This window comes from Lithobates pipiens, unplaced genomic scaffold (genome assembly GCF_037356315.1).
Source record: "Lithobates pipiens isolate NorthernLeopardFrog02 unplaced genomic scaffold, aLitPip1_a1.2 Scaffold_16, whole genome shotgun sequence".
Taxonomy (NCBI): Eukaryota; Metazoa; Chordata; class Amphibia; order Anura; family Ranidae; genus Lithobates; species Lithobates pipiens.
In genome coordinates this window covers 21,239,630-21,262,026 of record NW_027507748.1, presented here as the reverse complement: position 1 = coordinate 21,262,026, position 22,397 = coordinate 21,239,630, and the positions used below count along the sequence as shown (strand labels likewise).

At 47.2% G+C, this 22,397-nt stretch overlaps 1 protein-coding gene across 1 annotated transcript in view; it reads right to left on the bottom strand.

The window, feature by feature from the left end:
• CASR (calcium sensing receptor) overlaps nucleotides 1–22,397 on the bottom strand; it is a 234,382-nt gene that overhangs the window by 93,729 nt on the left and 118,256 nt on the right. The window lies entirely within an intron of this gene.

The following is a 22,397-nucleotide window of genomic DNA, read 5'->3' as shown; positions in this document are numbered from 1 at the left end:
TTATTTTAATTTATGTAAATATGTATATATTTATGTATATTTATATATTGTGATTTTATGCTTAATGATTGCAAGACTTTTAATAAAGAAAAATTGGGAAGAATGTTCCTTACATTGGTGATCAGGGAGAAGAATGTTCCTTACATTGGTGATCAGTGAGAAGAATGTTCCTTACATTGGTGATCAGTGAGAAGAATGTTCCTTACATTGGTGATCAGTGAGAAGAATGTTCCTTACATTGGTGATCAGTGAGAAGAATGTTCCTTACATTGGTGATCAGTGAGAAGAATGTTCCTTACATTGGTGATCAGTGAGAAGAATGTTCCTTACATTGGTGATCAGTGAGAAGAATGTTCCTTACATTGGTGATCAGTGGGAAGAACGTTCCTTACATTGGTGATCAGTGAGAAGAATGTCTGTTTGGAAGCTACGAAAACTGTATTTTTTTCTATGTTCAGGATTTTTATGTGTAGTCTGAAATGCAATAAAACTTTATGGAAAAAAAACATATTTGATCAAAGAGCAGTTTTCCCCGAAATACCTTCACATTTGTATAAATCTAAATATCTAAAATTGTCTAATTTCTCAAGGAACCTTTAAAAATCTCTGGGGGCGCCTTAGAACCCTGGTCGAAAAAGGCTATAGTTGACCAATGTCTCTGAGAAGACAGCCTATCAATTTACTTGAAGATACGGACACCATGTTATATACTTGGTCTAAACCCCAATTACGAATATCTCTTATTTGCTTGCTTTTTGGCCTGTTAAATATAGAATTGAAAGTGTTTTATAATAAAAAATATCTGGTAATTCACCCAGAATCTTGTGAGCTGGTAACTTCCTGTGCTCTCCCCCCTCTTTCTTCTGACTGTTATCAGTTTTTGTTCCTAGCTTAAGCATTGTTCCCAGCTATCTCTGAAGGCTACAGTACTCTTCCTCTGTATGGTATGGAAAGGGGAGATGACCTGTAATTTTATCAACAGTAACAACACTGATCTTACACCTTAAGACAGGAAGTATGTTACTGGCAGGATCGCCACAAAGGTCTGGTAAGCTCCATTATATTACATATTTTGGTATTGGATTTAGATATGCTTTCATTTCATGGAAAGGCTGCACATGGTGACCAATGAATAATGAAATATTTGGAGGGATTATACAATAGTACTGTTGGCATTGGACCCACAAATTGTATGCAGGACCTCTAACTCATCTTCAACAACTTGAAACAGTGTCCAGGCGGCAAACAGTGCCTTAGCTAAGTGTCTTATAAAATGATACTTGGCAAAGCTTTACATTTAAACGTAGGCTGAAGAAAGGCTTGTGGTTTTTGAGTGCAGTCTTCATGTGGTTTAGAGAAAAAAATCTCATGATCACAGAAAATTGATATAATGGTCTATACCAGGGATATGCAATTAGCAGACCTCCAGCTATTGCAAAACTACAAGTCCCATCATGCTTCTGTCTCTGGGTGTCATGCTTGTGGCTCATGGGAATTGTAGTTCTACAACAGCTGGAGGTCCACTAATTGCATATCCCTGGTCTATACGTACGTGCATTCAGGAATAGCTTTATTTGCTTTTTAGAAGAAATGCAAAAGGTTCCATTACTGCCTGTCAGCTTCTCCCCTGCCAAAAGCCCAATTTATGGGCATTACTATTGTTGAGCTCAGTTGCCACCACCCCCTGTCTGTGGTATAGTAAAACTGATATATATACTGAGGTGCTCCAGTATTTTATATTTGGGGCATGTATGTAATTCCTTTATTCAGATGCCAATCAGGTGAGCTTAGTGTGATGATTATCATACACAGACATACTGTACATGGATCTCTTACAGTCGTGTGCTGCCAATAGTCTCAGTGGGGGAGATCTACCAAAATCAGCTTCCAGGTTTTATTGACAAAGATTAATTGAACAACCTTAAGTTAGAAGCTGATTGGTTACCATGCACAGCTGCTCAAGAGCGCCAGTGAACCAGTTGCACCAATGTGCACCAGTTATAGGATATTTCACCCAATGTGTCTCAATGGGAAACTGAGGTGAAAACTGATAACCCCGTCCCTTACACACATTGCTATTGTCGTGCTCAGGCTAAGCTCACTTGTTTCTACCCATATCTGCCCTGACACCTCCCTCCCTCTGCGCCGTAAAGGCTCTGGTCTCAGGCTGCTGGAAACAAGAGCTGACAATGAGCACTGATTAATTATTCTCCTTCTATGGAAGAGCATGGCCAGACATTGGTGGTGGTTAGGGATGAGCTTCGTGTTCGAGTCGAACGCATGTTCGACTCGAACATTGGTCGTTCGTGCGTTCGCCGAATTCCGAACGTTTGGGCCGTTCGCGGCAAAATTCGTGTGGCCCACAATGCACTGCGATGGCACAATGCATTGCTGTCTCACGATTGGCCAAGCATGCACTGTGACCCCGCATGCTTGGCCAATCGCAGCGCCAGTAGCGGGAAGAGCAATGGTTGGCCACAGGCATCCTGCCTGTGGCCAATCATAGCTCAGACTGTGTAGTGCACGCCCCACACTATATAAAGCTGCCTTTCAGGCGGCCTCGTGTAGTGTTTGTTAGCATCTGAAGCAGTGGGTGTTCTGTGTACCTTCAACACAGTTACACACCAATCGTTTTTGGCTGATTTACTATTTTGCTCTTGTGTAGTGGTTACTGTCTGTGCCCTGACCGCAGTATACACCACTATATTCACCTCACCTATATAGCTAGTGATCTAGCTTTAATAATAGAGCTTGCAGTCAGTAGTGTTAGTGCGTGCTGTCTGCGTGCTCTGTACCCAGTACATACCACTATATACACCTACATAGCTGTTCTCTATTTGAGCCCGATTGGCATTTGCTGGAGTTATTGGAAGTTGTCTGTGCCTCCAGCACAGCACAGTATACATCTGTATATACCCCTTTAACTCTGCTGTTTTCTTGTTATTGTCTGCGTGCCCTGACCGCAGTATACACCGTGATATTCACCTCACCTATATAGCTAGTGGTCCATCTTTAACAATAGAGCTTGCAGTCAGCAGTGTCACTCAGGAGATAGTGCGTGCTGTGTGCCTGCTCTGTACCCAGTACATACCGCTATTATCCACCTACATAGCTGTTCTGTATTTGGGCCCGATTGGCATTTGCTGGAGTTATTGGAAGTTGTCTGTGCCTCCAGCACAGCACAGTATACATCTGTATATACCCCTTTAACTCTGCTGTTTTCTTGTTATTGTCTGCGTGCCCTGACCGCAGTATACACCGTGATATTCACCTCACCTATATAGCTAGTGGTCCATCTTTAACAATAGAGCTTGCAGTCAGCAGTGTCACTCAGGAGATAGTGCGTGCTGTGTGCCTGCTCTGTACCCAGTACATACCGCTATTATCCACCTACATAGCTGTTCTGTATTTGGGCCCGATTGGCATTTGCTGGAGTTATTGGAAGTTGTCTGTGCCTCCAGCACAGCACAGTATACATCTGTATATACCCCTTTAACTCTGCTGTTTTCTTGTTATTGTCTGCGTGCCCTGACCGCAGTATACACCGTGATATTCACCTCACCTATATAGCTAGTGGTCCATCTTTAACAATAGAGCTTGCAGTCAGCAGTGTCACTCAGGAGATAGTGCGTGCTGTGTGCCTGCTCTGTACCCAGTACATACCGCTATTATCCACCTACATAGCTGTTCTGTATTTGGGCCCGATTGGCATTTGCTGGAGTTATTGGAAGTTGTCTGTGCCTCCAGCACAGCACAGTATACATCTGTATATACCCCTTTAACTCTGCTGTTTTCTTGTTATTGTCTGCGTGCCCTGACCGCAGTATACACCGTGATATTCACCTCACCTATATAGCTAGTGGTCCATCTTTAACAATAGAGCTTGCAGTCAGCAGTGTCACTCAGGAGATAGTGCGTGCTGTGTGCCTGCTCTGTACCCAGTACATACCGCTATTATCCACCTACATAGCTGTTCTGTATTTGGGCCAGATTGACATCTGCTGGAGTTATTGGAAGTTGTGTGTGCCTCCAGCACAGCACAGTATACATCTGTATATACCCCTTTAACTCTGCTGTTCTATAAAAAAGGCATCTGCAGGAGTTAGTGGGTGTTGTGTGCCTCCAGCACAATATAAACTACCCAACTACTGTTTTACCCAACTCCCTTCAGGCCATTACCATGTCTGGAAGGCCAGCAAGGAGAGGCAGACAGGCGCGAGCCGATAAAAGAGGGCAAGCAGGCTCTGTGTCTAGAGACAACAGTGCTGGTCGGGGACGCGGTGCATTGTCATCAGCACGTGGCCATGGGACATGCTTGTCCTTCTTTTCTGCAGCTGGACATGTTGAACCGCAACATGCCAACAACTTGGTAGAGTGGATGACCAAGCCCTCTTCATCCTCCTCATCCTCTCTCACCCAGTCTCAGGGTAGTAGAAAAGCAGCTGCCAACACATCGTCGTCCCTCCTCTCAATGTCATCATCAGTGACTCCTTCCCTAGACCCACCACGTCCTCCTGAGGAGTCTCCTGAACTCTTTGAGCACAGTGTTGGGTACATGCTCCAGGAGGATGCCCAGTGTTTGGTGGGCTCTGATGATGACACTCAGCTAGAGGAAGGCAGTAGCGTGAGCACAGAGAGAGGGGATGCTCAAGAAGGACAGCAATCTGGCAGTAATGTTCCACAAGCTGCAGCATACTGCCAGGTTTGCTACAGCGATGAAGAGGGAGGGGATGATGAGGGCACTGACTCCACGTGGGTGCCTGGAAGGAGGGAGGAGGAGGAGGAGGAGGAGGAGGCACATGTCCAACGAGGCAGGATGCCCTCCGGGGGCCAGCTTAGGGGCAGCACACCGACTGAATCACACCGCAGAGCTCCGCCTGCGCAGAGCGCTTCCTCTGCGCAGAGCGCTTCCTCTGCGCGTTATTCTAAAAGTTCTTTGGTGTGGGCCTTTTTTGAGACGAGTGCATCAGATCGCACCGCTGCTATTTGCAACATATGTCTCAAGCGTATCTCACGTGGCCAAAACATCAGCCGCTTGGGCACCACATGCTTGACCAGACATATGTTGACCTGCCATGCAGCTCGTTGGCAAGCATACCTCAAAGACCCACACCAAAGAACAAAGCGGACCTCTTCTTGCTCCTCATCAGCTGGCATCTCCAACCCCACTAGACCTTCAGTCCTCTCTGAAACCTGCTCTGAGAGGAATGAAGGTGTAGAATTAGGTGTGTCACAGCCAAGTGCTTCCGGGAACTCTGCTAGTGGTACATCCACGTCCGATTATAGCAGACAAATGTCCCTGCCCCAGCTGCTGGACCGGCGGAAGAAATTTACTCCCAGCCATCCACATGCCCAGCGGTTGAATGCTAGCTTGGCTAAATTGCTAGCACTTCAACTGCTGCCTTTTCAGTTGGTAGATTCGGCCCCCTTCCGTGAGTTTGTACAATGTGCGGTTCCTCAGTGGCAGGTCCCCAAACGCCACTTTTTCTCACGGAAGGCAATTCCGGCTCTCTGCCGGCATGTGGAAGGCAATGTCCTTGCCTCGCTGGACAGGGCGGTCAGCGGTAAGGTGCATATTACCGCTGACTCATGGTCCAGCAGGCATGGACAGGGACGTTACCTGTCTTTCACGGCCCATTGGGTCACTCTTCTGGCTGCTGGGAAGGATGCAGGACAAGGTGCAGTAGTATTGGAGGTTGTTCCGCCACCACGCCTCCAAAATGCTACTATTGGTTGTGACACACCTCTCTCCTCCACCCCCTCCTCTTCTTCTTCCTCCACAGCCTCTTCCAGTGCTCTGTCCTCAGAACCAGCGGTGCTCCGTAGGCGTTGCAGGGGCTACGCAAGTACGCAGGCAAAACGATGCCATGCCGTGCTTGCGCTGGTTTGTTTGGGGGACAGGAGCCACACTGGGGCGGATGTTTTATCAGCTCTGCAGGGGCAGGCCGAGAGGTGGTTGACGCCACGCCAGCTTAAGCCAGGAATGGTGGTTTGCGACAATGGCACCAACCTCCTCTCCGCCCTCCGACAGGGACAACTGACCCATGTGCCCTGTGTAGCTCACGTCCTTAACCTGGTGGTGCAGCGGTTCTTGGGCAGGTACCCTGGCTTACAGGATGTCCTGAAACAGGCCAGGAGAGTCTGTGTGCATTTCCGCCGATCATTTAATGCCTGTGCTCGGCTGGCTGAGCTCCAAAAGGAGTTGAACCTGCCCAAGAACCGCCTTATATGTGACATGCCCACCAGATGGAACTCAACATTGGCCATGCTGCAGCGGCTGCACACGCAGCAGAGGGCCATCAATGAGTACCTGTGCGACTACGGCACCAGGACAGGGTCAGGAGAGCTTGGTTTTTTCTCACCACACCAGTGGGGCATGATCAGGGATGCATGCACTGTCCTGTCACCGTTTGAGGAGGCCACAAGGATGGTGAGCAGTGACAGTGCATGCATCTGTGACACTATACCTCTTGTCCACCTCTTGGAGCATACGCTGCGTGGAATAATGGACAGGGCACTTGAGGCAGAACAGAGGCAGGAAGAGGAGGACTTCCTTGCCTCTCAAGGCCCCCTTTATCCAGACAGTGTTCCTGCTGTGCCACCCATCACACAGGAAGAGGGTGAGGAGGAGGAAGAGGAGGAGGAGGATGATTGTGTCAGCATGGAGGTGGAGGCTGGCACTCAGCATCAGCAGCAGCAGTCTTATAGGGATGATTTACAGTCCCAAGAAACACGTGGACTTGTACGTGGCTGGGAGGAGGTAGCTGCGGATCATGTTGTCCTTAGTGACCCAGAGGACTCCGGACCGAATGCCTCAGCTAACCTACGCTGCATGGCCTCCCTGATCCTGCAAAGCCTGCGGAAGGATCCTCGTATTCTTCGGATCAAGGAGAGGGACCATTACTGGCTGGCCACTCTCCTTGATCCACGGTACAAGGGTAAGGTTGCCGACCTTATCTTGCCATCGCAGAGGGAGCAGAGGATGAGACATCTCCGGGAGGCCTTGCAGAAAGCTCTGTGCAACGCGTTCCCAGAGACTGGGAGATCACAAACTCCTGGTCCTGGACAACGTGTTGCTGAGGCATCAGTCAGAAGGAGCGGTGGAGAAGGTGGCCGTCTGACTGATGCGTTCAGACAATTTTTTAGTCCGCAGCCCCAAGGTATGATTGGTTCCAGCACCCATCGCCAGCGTCTAATTTACATGGTGCAGGAATACCTAGGGGCAAGGTCAGACTTGGACACCTTTCCCACTGAAAATCCTCTGGCTTACTGGGTCTTGAGGATGGATCACTGGCCAGAGCTTGCACAGTATGCAATTGAGCTACTGGCCTGTCCTGCATCCAGCGTTCTTTCGGAACGCACCTTCAGTGCTGCTGGTGGCTTCGTTACCGATCACAGGGTGCGCCTGTCCACCGAATCAGTTGATCGACTGACCTTCATCAAGATGAATCAGTCTTGGATCACCCACAGCTACCAAGCACCTGAAGCTGATGTAACCGAATAATTTTTTTTGAAATACCACATCCCTTCAAGACTGCCTATGCTGATGCTGAGTGACTGTCCTGTTATGTTGATTGTCTATCCTCTTCCTCCTCCGCTGATATGTTGGAAGAACATTTTTGGTTCTGGGTGATGCCAGCAGCCCAATTTTTCTGCCCCTGTTTAACAGGGGCGTTTAAGTACAATTTTTGATGCAATGCTTTGCAGCAGGGCTAATTCCTGCAAAAAAACTAGAGTGTATGGCAGAGGTTGCAGTGTGATGGCACCAGTGCCTAAGGCCCAATTTTTCTGCCCCTGTTCAACAGGGGTGTTTAAGTACAATTTTTGATGCAATGCTTTGCAGCAGGGCTAATTCCTGCAATAAAACTAGAGTGTATGGCAGAGGTTGCAGTGTGATGGCACCAGTGCCTGAGGCCCAATTTTTCTGCCCCTGTTTAACAGGGGCGTTTAAGTACAATTTTTGATGCAATGCTTTGCAGCAGGGCTAATTCCTGCAATAAAACTAGAGTGTATGGCAGAGGTTGCAGTGTGATGGCACCAGTGCCTAAGGCCCAATTTTTCTGCCCCTGTTTAACAGGGGCGTTTAAGTACAATTTTTGATGCAATGCTTTGCAGCAGGGCTAATTCCTGCAAAAAAACTAGAGTGTATGGCAGAGGTTGCAGTGTGATGGCACCAGTGCCTAAGGCCCAATTTTTCTGCCCCTGTTTAACAGGGACATGTAATTACAATTCTTGATATAATATTTCACAGGAGGGCCCCTTCCTGTGCCCACCCAGAGTAACTGTGAGGACTTATAGTGTTGTGGCACCAGCACCACAACCACCAAAGGTCAATTTTTCTACCACGGATCAACAATGGCATGTAATTACAATTCTTGATATAATCGTTCACAGCAGGGCGCTCCAGCGGCCACCAAGAGTCACTTTGAAGGCTTACAATGTTGTTGCAAAACCAACACCTTGTTCCGCCATTTCTGCAGAGCATATAGGGCAGGCCCCTACTTTCAAACATCCAATTTACAAACATCTCCTACTTGCAAACGGAAGGAGACAACAGCAAGTGAGATGAAAAAAGATGGACGACAAAACAAATTATACAGGGGTGATAATCCTTCCCTATGTTTTGGAAAATATCACTCGCCTGATCCTTACCAGAACTGTAAGCAAGGCATAGCAGTTAAGACGGTCATAGGCCTGAGGGATAGTACGGGTTCCCTGGTGAAGTCCAGATCAGGGATCCTGGAGATCTTCAGATCATACTATGCAGACCTTCTAGGAAGAAAGGACCTTTGTCGGGACAAGATGGAAAGCTTTCTGGATTCTACTCCAGGATTGGGAAATGGTACATTGCCTTTGATGGATTTGAAAGAACCAATTTCAGTGGATGAGGTAGTTCATGCTATAGAGAAGCTGGCTACCAAAAAATCGCCTGGGCCAGATGGGTTGACAGCTGAATTTTACAAGTGTTTTAAGTCCATTCTGGCTCCCTTTTTAGCGGAGGTTTATAACAGCTGTCTAGAAGAGGGTTCGCTCCCTCCCTCCATGAGGCAATCCGCTGTGATTCTTCTGTCAAAAGGTAAAGACCCCTCAATGATTGAGAACTGGCGCCCCATCAGTCTTCTCAATGTTGATAGAAAGATCTTGGCGAAGATTCTTTTTTGGCGCTTGTCGTCAGTGGCAGGCGATTTGTTGTCCAGTCATCAGCACTGCTCGGTCCAAGGTAGAAGTACCTTTTCAGCGGTTTTAGCTGTCCGGGAGGCTTTGGAACGATGCAGGGCTGCTGGATGGAGAAAGTACTTGCTGGCATTGGATCAGGCGAAGGCTTTTGATAGAGTCAATCACGAGTACCTGTATTTGCTACTTGGTAGATACGGCCTGCAGGGGAGGTTTATAGATTGGCTGAAGACATTATATAAAGGGGCTGAGAGCTTCCCACTGGTTAATGGTTGGGTTGGACGGCCTTTTGAGGTTGGCTCTGGTGTGCGCCAGGGATGTCCTCTGAGCCCCCTGTTATATGTATTCGCAATCGACCCCTTCATAAGAAGGCTAGAGTGTGAATCTTTGTGCGGGGTGCCTTTGGGCATTGCTGGTGTGCCACCTTTGAAGGTCGTGGCCTATGCCGATGATGTGTCTGTTATTGTCTCTGGAACGGAGGAGGCGCAGGAGGTGGTCTCTATGATAGAGCAGTACACGGAGGCTTCTGGTTCTAAAGTCAACCATGAAAAGAGTGAAGTTTTCTGGATGGGTGAGGAAGGTGAAAGCTTCGAACTTCCGGATGCCTTCCCAGAGCCCCAGCAGGAAATTAAAGTGTTGGGCATCAAATTTGGTCCTTGTGACTATGGTCATCGAAATTGGGAAAGCAGGTTGGTGTGTGCCAATGCCAAAGTAGAAAGCTGGAAGAAATGGAAGCTTTCATTGAGGGAGAGGATTGACTTGATCAAAACGTACCTGGTCCCAATTTTTTTATATGTCAGCTTCGTCTGTATCTTGCCAGTATCTCTCTATGCTAGGGTGTACAGCTGTTTTTTCCAACTGTTATGGGGAAGTAGGCTGAACCTGATCAAACGCAATGTAACTTACCTGTCTAGGTGGGAGGGTGGCCTAGGAATGGTCAACCCAATAGTTTTCTTTTCTCTGCTGTTTTTAAAGTACAATCTTGGTAACATGCTAGCAGAGAACCCGCCGGGATGGGTGGGTATTTTTCAATCTTGTTTTAGGCCTTTTCTGCGATGCTGGGAAGATGGCGGGCCAGTGAAAAGTCTGAGAGTCCGACATGGCAAGCTCCCGGCTTATGTTGCCCCATGTTTGAAAATACTTCGGCAGTGGCAGGTGACAGTGGAGGATATCAAGTCCCTCCCCAGGAAGCTTCTGGAGAAGAGGATTTTGGGCTCTGCTTTCAGTGTGTCACTGGCCTTAAGGGATTGCCCAGGCTCTGTAATGAGGGAGGGATTGCGTTTAATCAATTTAGAAAGAATCCCCTTGAAGTTTAGGGATCAAGCCTGGCGCGCTTTCCATGGAAGGCTCTATGTGAGAGGGAACTTGAAGCATCGCCCTGTGGATGATCGGGATTGTCCTAGAGCAGAGTGTGTTGGTAAAGTGGAGTCTATGGACCACTTTTTGCTCCAGTGTCCCTTTAACCACTTCAGCTCCGGACCAATAAACACCTTAAGGACCAGAGGTCTTTTTGCAATTTCGCACTGCGCTGCTTTAACTGGTAATTTCGCGGTCATGCAATATTGCACCCAAACGAAATTTGCGTCCTTTTCTTCCCACAAATAGAGCTTTCTTTTGATGGTATTTGATTGCCTCTGCGATTTTTTTTTTTTTGCGATATAAATGGAAAAAGAGCGAAAATTTTGCAAAAAAAATGATATTTTCTTCTTTTTGTTATAAGAAAAATCGAATAAACTAAATTTTAGTCATACATTGAGGGCAAAATTTATTCAGCCACATGTCTTTAGTAAAAAAAATGTCAATAAGCGTATATTTTTTGGTTTGCGCAAAAGTTATAGCGTCTACAAACTAGAGTACATTTTCTGGAATTTACACAGCTTTTAATTTATGACTGCCGATCTCATTTCTTGAGGTGCTAAAATGGCAGGGCAGTACAAATCCCCCCCAAATGACCCCATTTTGGAAAGTAGACACCCCAAGGAAATTGCTGATGGGTATGTTGAGCCCATTGAATATTTATTTTTTTTGTCCTAAGGGATTGAATAATGACAAAAAAAAAAAAAAAATATTTTTTTTACAAAAAGTTGTCACTAAATGATATATTGCTCACACATGCCATGGTTATATGTGGAATTGCACCCCAAAATATATTCCGCTACTTCTCCCGAGTATGGGGATACCACATGTGTGGGACTTTTTGGGAGTCTAGTCGCGCACGGCACCCCGAAAACCAATCACCACCTTCAGGATTTCTAAGGGTGCAAATTTTTGATTTAACTCCTCACTACCTATCACAGTTTCGAAGGCCATAAAATGCCAAAATAGCACAAAACCCCCCAAAATGACCCCATTTTGGAAAGTAGACACCCCAAGCTATTTACTGAGAGGCATGTTGAGTCCATGGAATATTTTATATTTTGCCAAAAGTTGCGGGAATATTACAAACTTTTTTTTTTTTTGCACAAAGTTGTCACTAAATGATATATTGCTCACACATGCTATGGGCAGAAGTCAAATTACACCCCAAAATAAATTCTGCTGCTTCTCCCGAGTACGGGGATACCACATGTGGGGGACTTTTTGGGAGCCTAGCCACGTACGCGACCCCGAAAACCAAGCACTGCCTTCCGGATTTGAATATAAAATGCTATAAAAAACAAACTAACCAGAGTCACCCGTAACACTTATACGGTGATCAGTGGTGAAAGGGTTAACTAGGGGCAATCAGGGGGTTCAAATTTTTATTAGGTAGTATATGGGGGTCCCTGGCGCTATATAAAAACCTGACGGGGAACCTAAATAACTAACTGGCTAACCAGCGTCACCAGTGACACTTATACTGTGATCGCTGGTGAAAGGGGGTGAAAGGGTTAACTAGCAGCAATCAGGGGGTTAAAACCATTATTGGGTAGTATATCGGGGTACCTAGCGCTATAAAAACCTGGCGGTGAACCTAAAAAAATAACTAGCTACCTAGCGACACTAGCGACACTGATGCAGCGCTCAGAAAAATTATCGCTTAGTGACACTGGCAAAAGGGGGTGAAAGGGTTAACTAGCGGAAATCAGGGGGTTAAAACCATTATTGGGTAGTATATCGGGGTACCTAGCGCTATAAAAACCTGGCGGTGAACCTAAAAAAATAACTAGCTACCTAGCGACTGTAGCGACACTAATGCAGCGATCAGAAAAACGATCACTTAGTGACACTGGCAAAAGGGGGTGAAAGGGTTAACTAGCGGCAATCAGGGGGTTAAAACCATTATTGGGTAGTATATCGGGGTACCTAGCGATATAAAAACCTGGCGGTGAACCTAAAAAAATAAGTAGCTACCTAGCGACACATGCAGCGATCAGAAAAATGATCGCTTAGTGACACTGGCAAAAGGGGGTGAAAGGGTTAACTCTAGGGGCAATCAGGGGGTTAAATCTTTATTGGGGGGTGATAGGGGGCTACCCTGGACCTAACACTAACTGTCCTGACAGTTTTTACTGTCACAACTGACACTGAATGCATTGATCAGTAAAGAAATGATCAATGCAATCAGTGACACTGTGACTGGGGGGGGAGGGGGGGCGGGGGGGGGATCGGGGGGCGATCGGGGGGGGGATCGGGGGGGGGTTTGTGTGCCTGTGTGTACCTACATGTCAGTGTAGTGTTGGTGCACACTTACTTTTAGTCTTCTCCTCGTAGTCCGGTCAAAAAGACCGCCCCGAGGAGAATGACATCACTTCCTCCTTCCTGTGTAAACAATACACAGGGGAGGAAGCTTCTCATTGGCCAGGAGCGATCCAGAGGGGGTGGCCGAAAACCAACGGCCATCCCCTCATCACGGAGCGCTCCTGGACCGAATCGGACCGCCGTAAACAGCGGGAGGGGGTCCGATCGGACCCCCCACCCGCTGGAAGGCAATCACGTAGATGTACGTGATTGTGCCTGCCTGTGACATTGTGCTGACGTACAATGGCAATACGGCGGTCCTGAAGTGGTTAACATAGAGGTGTATAAAAGGGTGGGGAGGGCTCTAGGCATCCCCTTTTTCTATCACATGAGTTATGCGGAGTGGGTGTATGGGGCATTCCCGACTCACTGGGATTTTGATTTCGATACACTGTTTTTAGTTAGTATAGTTGTCCGTTACTTCACATGGAATGCACGGTGCCAGATTACCCTGCGGAAGAAAGTCCTCTCTGTTGAGATGGTGGTGCACGATATTCTGGGTGAGGTTGGGAAAATTCGGGGTCTTGAGAAGGGCAGGGAGCCTCGGGCAGTCTGGATAAGGGCGTGGAGGAATATCAGACCTGCCTTTGGTGAACTGCCCATCTCTGGGTAAGGAGCTCTTTTCTTTTTCTGTTTCTTTCACTCCCTTAGCTTTTGTTGGTTAATATCTTCTTTTTGAAGAAGGGCTGCATGCATAATAGGTGCGGGATTGTTTCTTAACCTCACAAGTTTGATGTCTGGTGTAATGGTGTGAGTTGTAATAGGATTTATGTTATTGCTTAAAGTATTTTTTTGTTTTGAGAGCAGATTTGCTATATTTATTTTAATTTATGTAAATATGTATATATTTATGTATATTTATATATTGTGATTTTATGCTTAATGATTGCAAGACTTTTAATAAAGAAAAATTGGGAAGAATGTTCCTTACATTGGTGATCAGGGAGAAGAATGTTCCTTACATTGGTGATCAGTGAGAAGAATGTTCCTTACATTGGTGATCAGTGGGAAGAATGTTCCTTACATTGGTGATCAGTGAGAAGAATGTTCCTTACATTGGTGGTCAGTGGAAAGAATGTTCCTTACATTGGTGATCAGTGAGAAGAATGTTCCTTACATTGGTGATCAGTGAGAAGAATGTTCCTTACATTGGTGATCAGTGGGAAGAATGTTCCTTACATTGGTGATCAGTGAGAAGAATGTTCCTTACATTGGTGGTCAGTGGAAAGAATGTTCCTTACATTGGTGATCAGTGAGAAGAATGTTCCTTACATTGGTGGTCAGTGGAAAGAATGTTCCTTACATTGGTGATCAGTGAGAAGAATGTTCCTTACATTGGTGATCAGTGGGAAGAATGTTCCTTACATTGGTGATCAGTGAGAAGAATGTTCCTTACATTGGTGATCAGTGGGAAGAACGTTCCTTACATTGGTGATCAGTGAGAAGAATGTCTGTTTGGAAGCTACGAAAACTGTATTTTTTTCTATGTTCAGGATTTTTATGTGTAGTCTGAAATGCAATAAAACTTTATGGAAAAAAAACATATTTGATCAAAGAGCAGTTTTCCCCGAAATACCTTCACATTTGTATAAATCGAAATATCTAAAATTGTCTAATTTCTCAAGGAACCTTTAAAAATCTCTGGGGGCGCCTTAGAACCCTGGTCGAAAAAGGCTATAGTTGACCAATGTCTCTGAGAAGACAGCCTATCAATTTACTTGAAGATACGGACACCATGTTATATACTTGGTCTAAACCCCAATTACGAATATCTCTTATTTGCTTGCTTTTTGGCCTGTTAAATATAGAATTGAAAGTGTTTTATAATAAAAAATATCTGGTAATTCACCCAGAATCTTGTGAGCTGGTAACTTCCTGTGCTCTCCCCCCTCTTTCTTCTGACTGTTATCAGTTTTTGTTCCTAGCTTAAGCATTGTTCCCAGCTATCTCTGAAGGCTACAGTACTCTTCCTCTGTATGGTATGGAAAGGGGAGATGACCTGTAATTTTATCAACAGTAACAACACTGATCTTACACCTTAAGACAGGAAGTATGTTACTGGCAGGATCGCCACAAAGGTCTGGTAAGCTCCATTATATTACATATTTTGGTATTGGATTTAGATATGCTTTCATTTCATGGAAAGGCTGCACATGGTGACCAATGAATAATGAAATATTTGGAGGGATTATACAATAGTACTGTTGGCATTGGACCCACAAATTGTATGCAGGACCTCTAACTCATCTTCAACAACTTGAAACAGTGTCCAGGCGGCAAACAGTGCCTTAGCTAAGTGTCTTATAAAATGATACTTGGCAAAGCTTTACATTTAAACGTAGGCTGAAGAAAGGCTTGTGGTTTTTGAGTGCAGTCTTCATGTGGTTTAGAGAAAAAAATCTCATGATCACAGAAAATTGATATAATGGTCTATACCAGGGATATGCAATTAGCAGACCTCCAGCTATTGCAAAACTACAAGTCCCATCATGCTTCTGCCTCTGGGTGTCATGCTTGTGGCTCATGGGAATTGTAGTTCTACAACAGCTGGAGGTCCACTAATTGCATATCCCTGGTCTATACGTACGTGCATTCAGGAATAGTTTTATTTGCTTTTTAGAAGAAATGCAAAAGGTTCCATTACTGCCTGTCAGCTTCTCCCCTGCCAAAAGCCCAATTTATGGGCATTACTATTGTTGAGCTCAGTTGCCACCACCCCCTGTCTGTGGTATAGTAAAACTGATATATATACTGAGGTGCTCCAGTATTTTATATTTGGGGCATGTATGTAATTCCTTTATTCAGATGCCAATCAGGTGAGCTTAGTGTGATGATTATCATACACAGACATACTGTACATGGATCTCTTACAGTCGTGTGCTGCCAATAGTCTCAGTGGGGGAGATCTACCAAAATCAGCTTCCAGGTTTTATTGACAAAGATTAATTGAACAACCTTAAGTTAGAAGCTGATTGGTTACCATGCACAGCTGCTCAAGAGCGCCAGTGAACCAGTTGCACCAATGTGCACCAGTTATAGGATATTTCACCCAATGTGTCTCAATGGGAAACTGAGGTGAAAACTGATAACCCCGTCCCTTACACACATTGCTATTGTCGTGCTCAGGCTAAGCTCACTTGTTTCTACCCATATCTGCCCTGACACCTCCCTCCCTCTGCGCCGTAAAGGCTCTGGTCTCAGGCTGCTGGAAACAAGAGCTGACAATGAGCACTGATTAATTATTCTCCTTCTATGGAAGAGCATGGCCAGACATTGGTGGTGGTTAGGGATGAGGTTCGTGTTCGAGTCGAACGCATGTTCGACTCGAACATTGGTCGTTCGTGCGTTCGCCGAATTCCGAACGTTTGGGCCGTTCGCGGCAAAATTCGTGTGGCCCACAATGCACTGCGATGGCGCAATGCATTGCTGTCTCACGATTGGCCAAGCATGCACTGTGACCCCGCATGCTTGGCCAATCGCAGCGCCAGTAGCGGGAAGAGCAATGGTTGGCCACAGGCATCCTGCCTGTGGCCAATCATAGCTCAGACTGTGTAGTGCACGCCCCACACTATATAAAGCTGCCTTTCAGGCGGCCTCGTGTAGTGTTTGTTAGCATCTGAAGCAGTGGGTGTTCTGTGTACCTTCAACACAGTTACACACCAATCGTTTTTGGCTGATTTACTATTTTGCTCTTGTGTAGTGGTTACTGTCTGTGCCCTGACCGCAGTATACACCACTATATTCACCTCACCTATATAGCTAGTGATCTAGCTTTAATAATAGAGCTTGCAGTCAGTAGTGTTAGTGCGTGCTGTCTGCGTGCTCTGTACCCAGTACATACCACTATATACACCTACATAGCTGTTCTCTATTTGAGCCCGATTGGCATTTGCTGGAGTTATTGGAAGTTGTCTGTGCCTCCAGCACAGCACAGTATACATCTGTATATACCCCTTTAACTCTGCTGTTTTCTTGTTATTGTCTGCGTGCCCTGACCGCAGTATACACCGTGATATTCACCTCACCTATATAGCTAGTGGTCCATCTTTAACAATAGAGCTTGCAGTCAGCAGTGTCACTCAGGAGATAGTGCGTGCTGTGTGCCTGCTCTGTACCCAGTACATACCGCTATTATCCACCTACATAGCTGTTCTGTATTTGGGCCCGATTGGCATTTGCTGGAGTTATTGGAAGTTGTCTGTGCCTCCAGCACAGCACAGTATACATCTGTATATACCCCTTTAACTCTGCTGTTTTCTTGTTATTGTCTGCGTGCCCTGACCGCAGTATACACCGTGATATTCACCTCACCTATATAGCTAGTGGTCCATCTTTAACAATAGAGCTTGCAGTCAGCAGTGTCACTCAGGAGATAGTGCGTGCTGTGTGCCTGCTCTGTACCCAGTACATACCGCTATTATCCACCTACATAGCTGTTCTGTATTTGGGCCAGATTGACATCTGCTGGAGTTATTGGAAGTTGTGTGTGCCTCCAGCACAGCACAGTATACATCTGTATATACCCCTTTAACTCTGCTGTTCTATAAAAAAGGCATCTGCAGGAGTTAGTGGGTGTTGTGTGCCTCCAGCACAATATAAACTACCCAACTACTGTTTTACCCAACTCCCTTCAGGCCATTACCATGTCTGGAAGGCCAGCAAGGAGAGGCAGACAGGCGCGAGCCGATAAAAGAGGGCAAGCAGGCTCTGTGTCTAGAGACAACAGTGCTGGTCGGGGACGCGGTGCATTGTCATCAGCACGTGGCCATGGGACATGCTTGTCCTTCTTTTCTGCAGCTGGACATGTTGAACCGCAACATGCCAACGACTTGGTAGAGTGGATGACCAAGCCCTCTTCATCCTCCTCATCCTCTCTCACCCAGTCTCAGGGTAGTAGAAAAGCAGCTGCCAACACATCGTCGTCCCTCCTCTCAATGTCATCATCAGTGACTCCTTCCCTAGACCCACCACGTCCTCCTGAGGAGTCTCCTGAACTCTTTGAGCACAGTGTTGGGTACATGCTCCAGGAGGATGCCCAGTGTTTGGTGGGCTCTGATGATGACACTCAGCTAGAGGAAGGCAGTAGCGTGAGCACAGAGAGAGGGGATGCTCAAGAAGGACAGCAATCTGGCAGTAATGTTCCACAAGCTGCAGCATACTGCCAGGTTTGCTACAGCGATGAAGAGGGAGGGGATGATGAGGGCACTGACTCCACGTGGGTGCCTGGAAGGAGGGAGGAGGAGGAGGAGGAGGAGGAGGAGGAGGCACATGTCCAACGAGGCAGGATGCCCTCCGGGGGCCAGCTTAGGGGCAGCACACCGACTGAATCACACCGCAGAGCTCCGCCTGCGCAGAGCGCTTCCTCTGTGCAGAGCGCTTCCTCTGCGCAGAGCGCTTCCTCTGCGCGTTATTCTAAAAGTTCTTTGGTGTGGGCCTTTTTTGAGACGAGTGCATCAGATCGCACCGCTGCTATTTGCAACATATGTCTCAAGCGTATCTCACGTGGCCAAAACATCAGCCGCTTGGGCACCACATGCTTGACCAGACATATGTTGACCTGCCATGCAGCTCGTTGGCAAGCATACCTCAAAGACCCACACCAAAGAACAAAGCGGACCTCTTCTTGCTCCTCATCAGCTGGCATCTCCAACCCCACTAGACCTTCAGTCCTCTCTGAAACCTGCTCTGAGAGGAATGAAGGTGTAGAATTAGGTGTGTCACAGCCAAGTGCTTCCGGGAACTCTGCTAGTGGTACATCCACGTCCGATTATAGCAGACAAATGTCCCTGCCCCAGCTGCTGGACCGGCGGAAGAAATTTACTCCCAGCCATCCACATGCCCAGCGGTTGAATGCTAGCTTGGCTAAATTGCTAGCACTTCAACTGCTGCCTTTTCAGTTGGTAGATTCGGCCCCCTTCCGTGAGTTTGTACAATGTGCGGTTCCTCAGTGGCAGGTCCCCAAACGCCACTTTTTCTCACGGAAGGCAATTCCGGCTCTCTACCGGCATGTGGAAGGCAATGTCCTTGCCTCGCTGGACAGGGCGGTCAGCGGTAAGGTGCATATTACCGCTGACTCATGGTCCAGCAGGCATGGACAGGGACGTTACCTGTCTTTCACGGCCCATTGGGTCACTCTTCTGGCTGCTGGGAAGGATGCAGGACAAGGTGCAGTAGTATTGGAGGTTGTTCCGCCACCACGCCTCCAAAATGCTACTATTGGTTGTGACACACCTCTCTCCTCCACCCCCTCCTCTTCTTCTTCCTCCACAGCCTCTTCCAGTGCTCTGTCCTCAGAACCAGCGGTGCTCCGTAGGCGTTGCAGGGGCTACGCAAGTACGCAGGCAAAACGATGCCATGCCGTGCTTGCGCTGGTTTGTTTGGGGGACAGGAGCCACACTGGGGCGGATGTTTTATCAGCTCTGCAGGGGCAGGCCGAGAGGTGGTTGACGCCACGCCAGCTTAAGCCAGGAATGGTGGTTTGCGACAATGGCACCAACCTCCTCTCCGCCCTCCGACAGGGACAACTGACCCATGTGCCCTGTGTAGCTCACGTCCTTAACCTGGTGGTGCAGCGGTTCTTGGGCAGGTACCCTGGCTTACAGGATGTCCTGAAACAGGCCAGGAGAGTCTGTGTGCATTTCCGCCGATCATTTAATGCCTGTGCTCGGCTGGCTGAGCTCCAAAAGGAGTTGAACCTGCCCAAGAACCGCCTTATATGTGACATGCCCACCAGATGGAACTCAACATTGGCCATGCTGCAGCGGCTGCACACGCAGCAGAGGGCCATCAATGAGTACCTGTGCGACTACGGCACCAGGACAGGGTCAGGAGAGCTTGGTTTTTTCTCACCACGCCAGTGGGGCATGATCAGGGATGCATGCACTGTCCTGTCACCGTTTGAGGAGGCCACAAGGATGGTGAGCAGTGACAGTGCATGCATCAGTGACACTATACCTCTTGTCCACCTCTTGGAGCATACGCTGCGTGGAATAATGGACAGGGCACTTGAGGCAGAACAGAGGCAGGAAGAGGAGGACTTCCTTGCCTCTCAAGGCCCCCTTTATCCAGACAGTGTTCCTGCTGTGCCACCCATCACACAGGAAGAGGGTGAGGAGGAGGAAGAGGAGGAGGAGGATGATTGTGTCAGCATGGAGGTGGAGGCTGGCACTCAGCATCAGCAGCAGCAGTCTTATAGGGATGATTTACAGTCCCAAGAAACACGTGGACTTGTACGTGGCTGGGAGGAGGTAGCTGCGGATCATGTTGTCCTTAGTGACCCAGAGGACTCCGGACCGAATGCCTCAGCTAACCTACGCTGCATGGCCTCCCTGATCCTGCAAAGCCTGCGGAAGGATCCTCGTATTCTTCGGATCAAGGAGAGGGACCATTACTGGCTGGCCACTCTCCTTGATCCACGGTACAAGGGTAAGGTTGCCGACCTTATCTTGCCATCGCAGAGGGAGCAGAGGATGAGACATCTCCGGGAGGCCTTGCAGAAAGCTCTGTGCAACGCGTTCCCAGAGACTGGGAGATCACAAACTCCTGGTCCTGGACAACGTGTTGCTGAGGCATCAGTCAGAAGGAGCGGTGGAGAAGGTGGCCGTCTGACTGATGCGTTCAGACAATTTTTTAGTCCGCAGCCCCAAGGTATGATTGGTTCCAGCACCCATCGCCAGCGTCTAATTTACATGGTGCAGGAATACCTAGGGGCAAGGTCAGACTTGGACACCTTTCCCACTGAAAATCCTCTGGCTTACTGGGTCTTGAGGATGGATCACTGGCCAGAGCTTGCACAGTATGCAATTGAGCTACTGGCCTGTCCTGCATCCAGCGTTCTTTCGGAACGCACCTTCAGTGCTGCTGGTGGCTTCGTTACCGATCACAGGGTGCGCCTGTCCACCGAATCAGTTGATCGACTGACCTTCATCAAGATGAATCAGTCTTGGATCACCCACAGCTACCAAGCACCTGAAGCTGATGTAACCGAATAATTTTTTTTGAAATACCACATCCCTTCAAGACTGCCTATGCTGATGCTGAGTGACTGTCCTGTTATGTTGATTGTCTATCCTCTTCCTCCTCCGCTGATATGTTGGAAGAACATTTTTGGTTCTGGGTGATGCCAGCAGCCCACTTTTTCTGCCCCTGTTTAACAGGGGCGTTTAAGTACAATTTTTGATGCAATGCTTTGCAGCAGGGCTAATTCCTGCAAAAAAACTAGAGTGTATGGCAGAGGTTGCAGTGTGATGGCACCAGTGCCTAAGGCCCAATTTTTCTGCCCCTGTTCAACAGGGGTGTTTAAGTACAATTTTTGATGCAATGCTTTGCAGCAGGGCTAATTCCTGCAATAAAACTAGAGTGTATGGCAGAGGTTGCAGTGTGATGGCACCAGTGCCTGAGGCCCAATTTTTCTGCCCCTGTTTAACAGGGGCGTTTAAGTACAATTTTTGATGCAATGCTTTGCAGCAGGGCTAATTCCTGCAATAAAACTAGAGTGTATGGCAGAGGTTGCAGTGTGATGGCACCAGTGCCTAAGGCCCAATTTTTCTGCCCCTGTTTAACAGGGGCGTTTAAGTACAATTTTTGATGCAATGCTTTGCAGCAGGGCTAATTCCTGCAAAAAAACTAGAGTGTATGGCAGAGGTTGCAGTGTGATGGCACCAGTGCCTAAGGCCCAATTTTTCTGCCCCTGTTTAACAGGGACATGTAATTACAATTCTTGATATAATATTTCACAGGAGGGCCCCTTCCTGTGCCCACCCAGAGTAACTGTGAGGACTTATAGTGTTGTGGCACCAGCACCACAACCACCAAAGGTCAATTTTTCTACCACGGATCAACAATGGCATGTAATTACAATTCTTGATATAATCGTTCACAGCAGGGCGCTCCAGCGGCCACCAAGAGTCACTTTGAAGGCTTACAATGTTGTTGCAAAACCAACACCTTGTTCCGCCATTTCTGCAGAGCATATAGGGCAGGCCCCTACTTTCAAACATCCAATTTACAAACATCTCCTACTTGCAAACGGAAGGAGACAACAGCAAGTGAGATGAAAAAAGATGGACGACAAAACAAATTATACAGGGGTGATAATCCTTCCCTATGTTTTCCAAAAAGCTTAAAAATAGTTTTTTTGACTGGAGCTACACTTTAAAAATGTACCAGTTGAAAATGACAAACAGATTCAACTTAACACAACAAACCTACACAGTCCCTGTCTTGTTTGCACCGCCTGTATACTGCTGTTCTGAGTATATAGGGCCTGGGGGCCACACGCATTTCCTTTTTTTAATATGGGTACGGGGTTCCCCTTAATATGCGTACAAGACCCAAATAGGCTGGTAATGGGCAGGGAGGGATACCCATGCCATTTTTCTGAATGATTTTCAACCATATTGCAGGAACCAGATATAACATTAAAACCGCAAGCAGTTTTAAATGGTGTTATTTCCGTTTAATGTCATTTTGTGCAGGGACTGTTCCAAACACGGGAAACACGT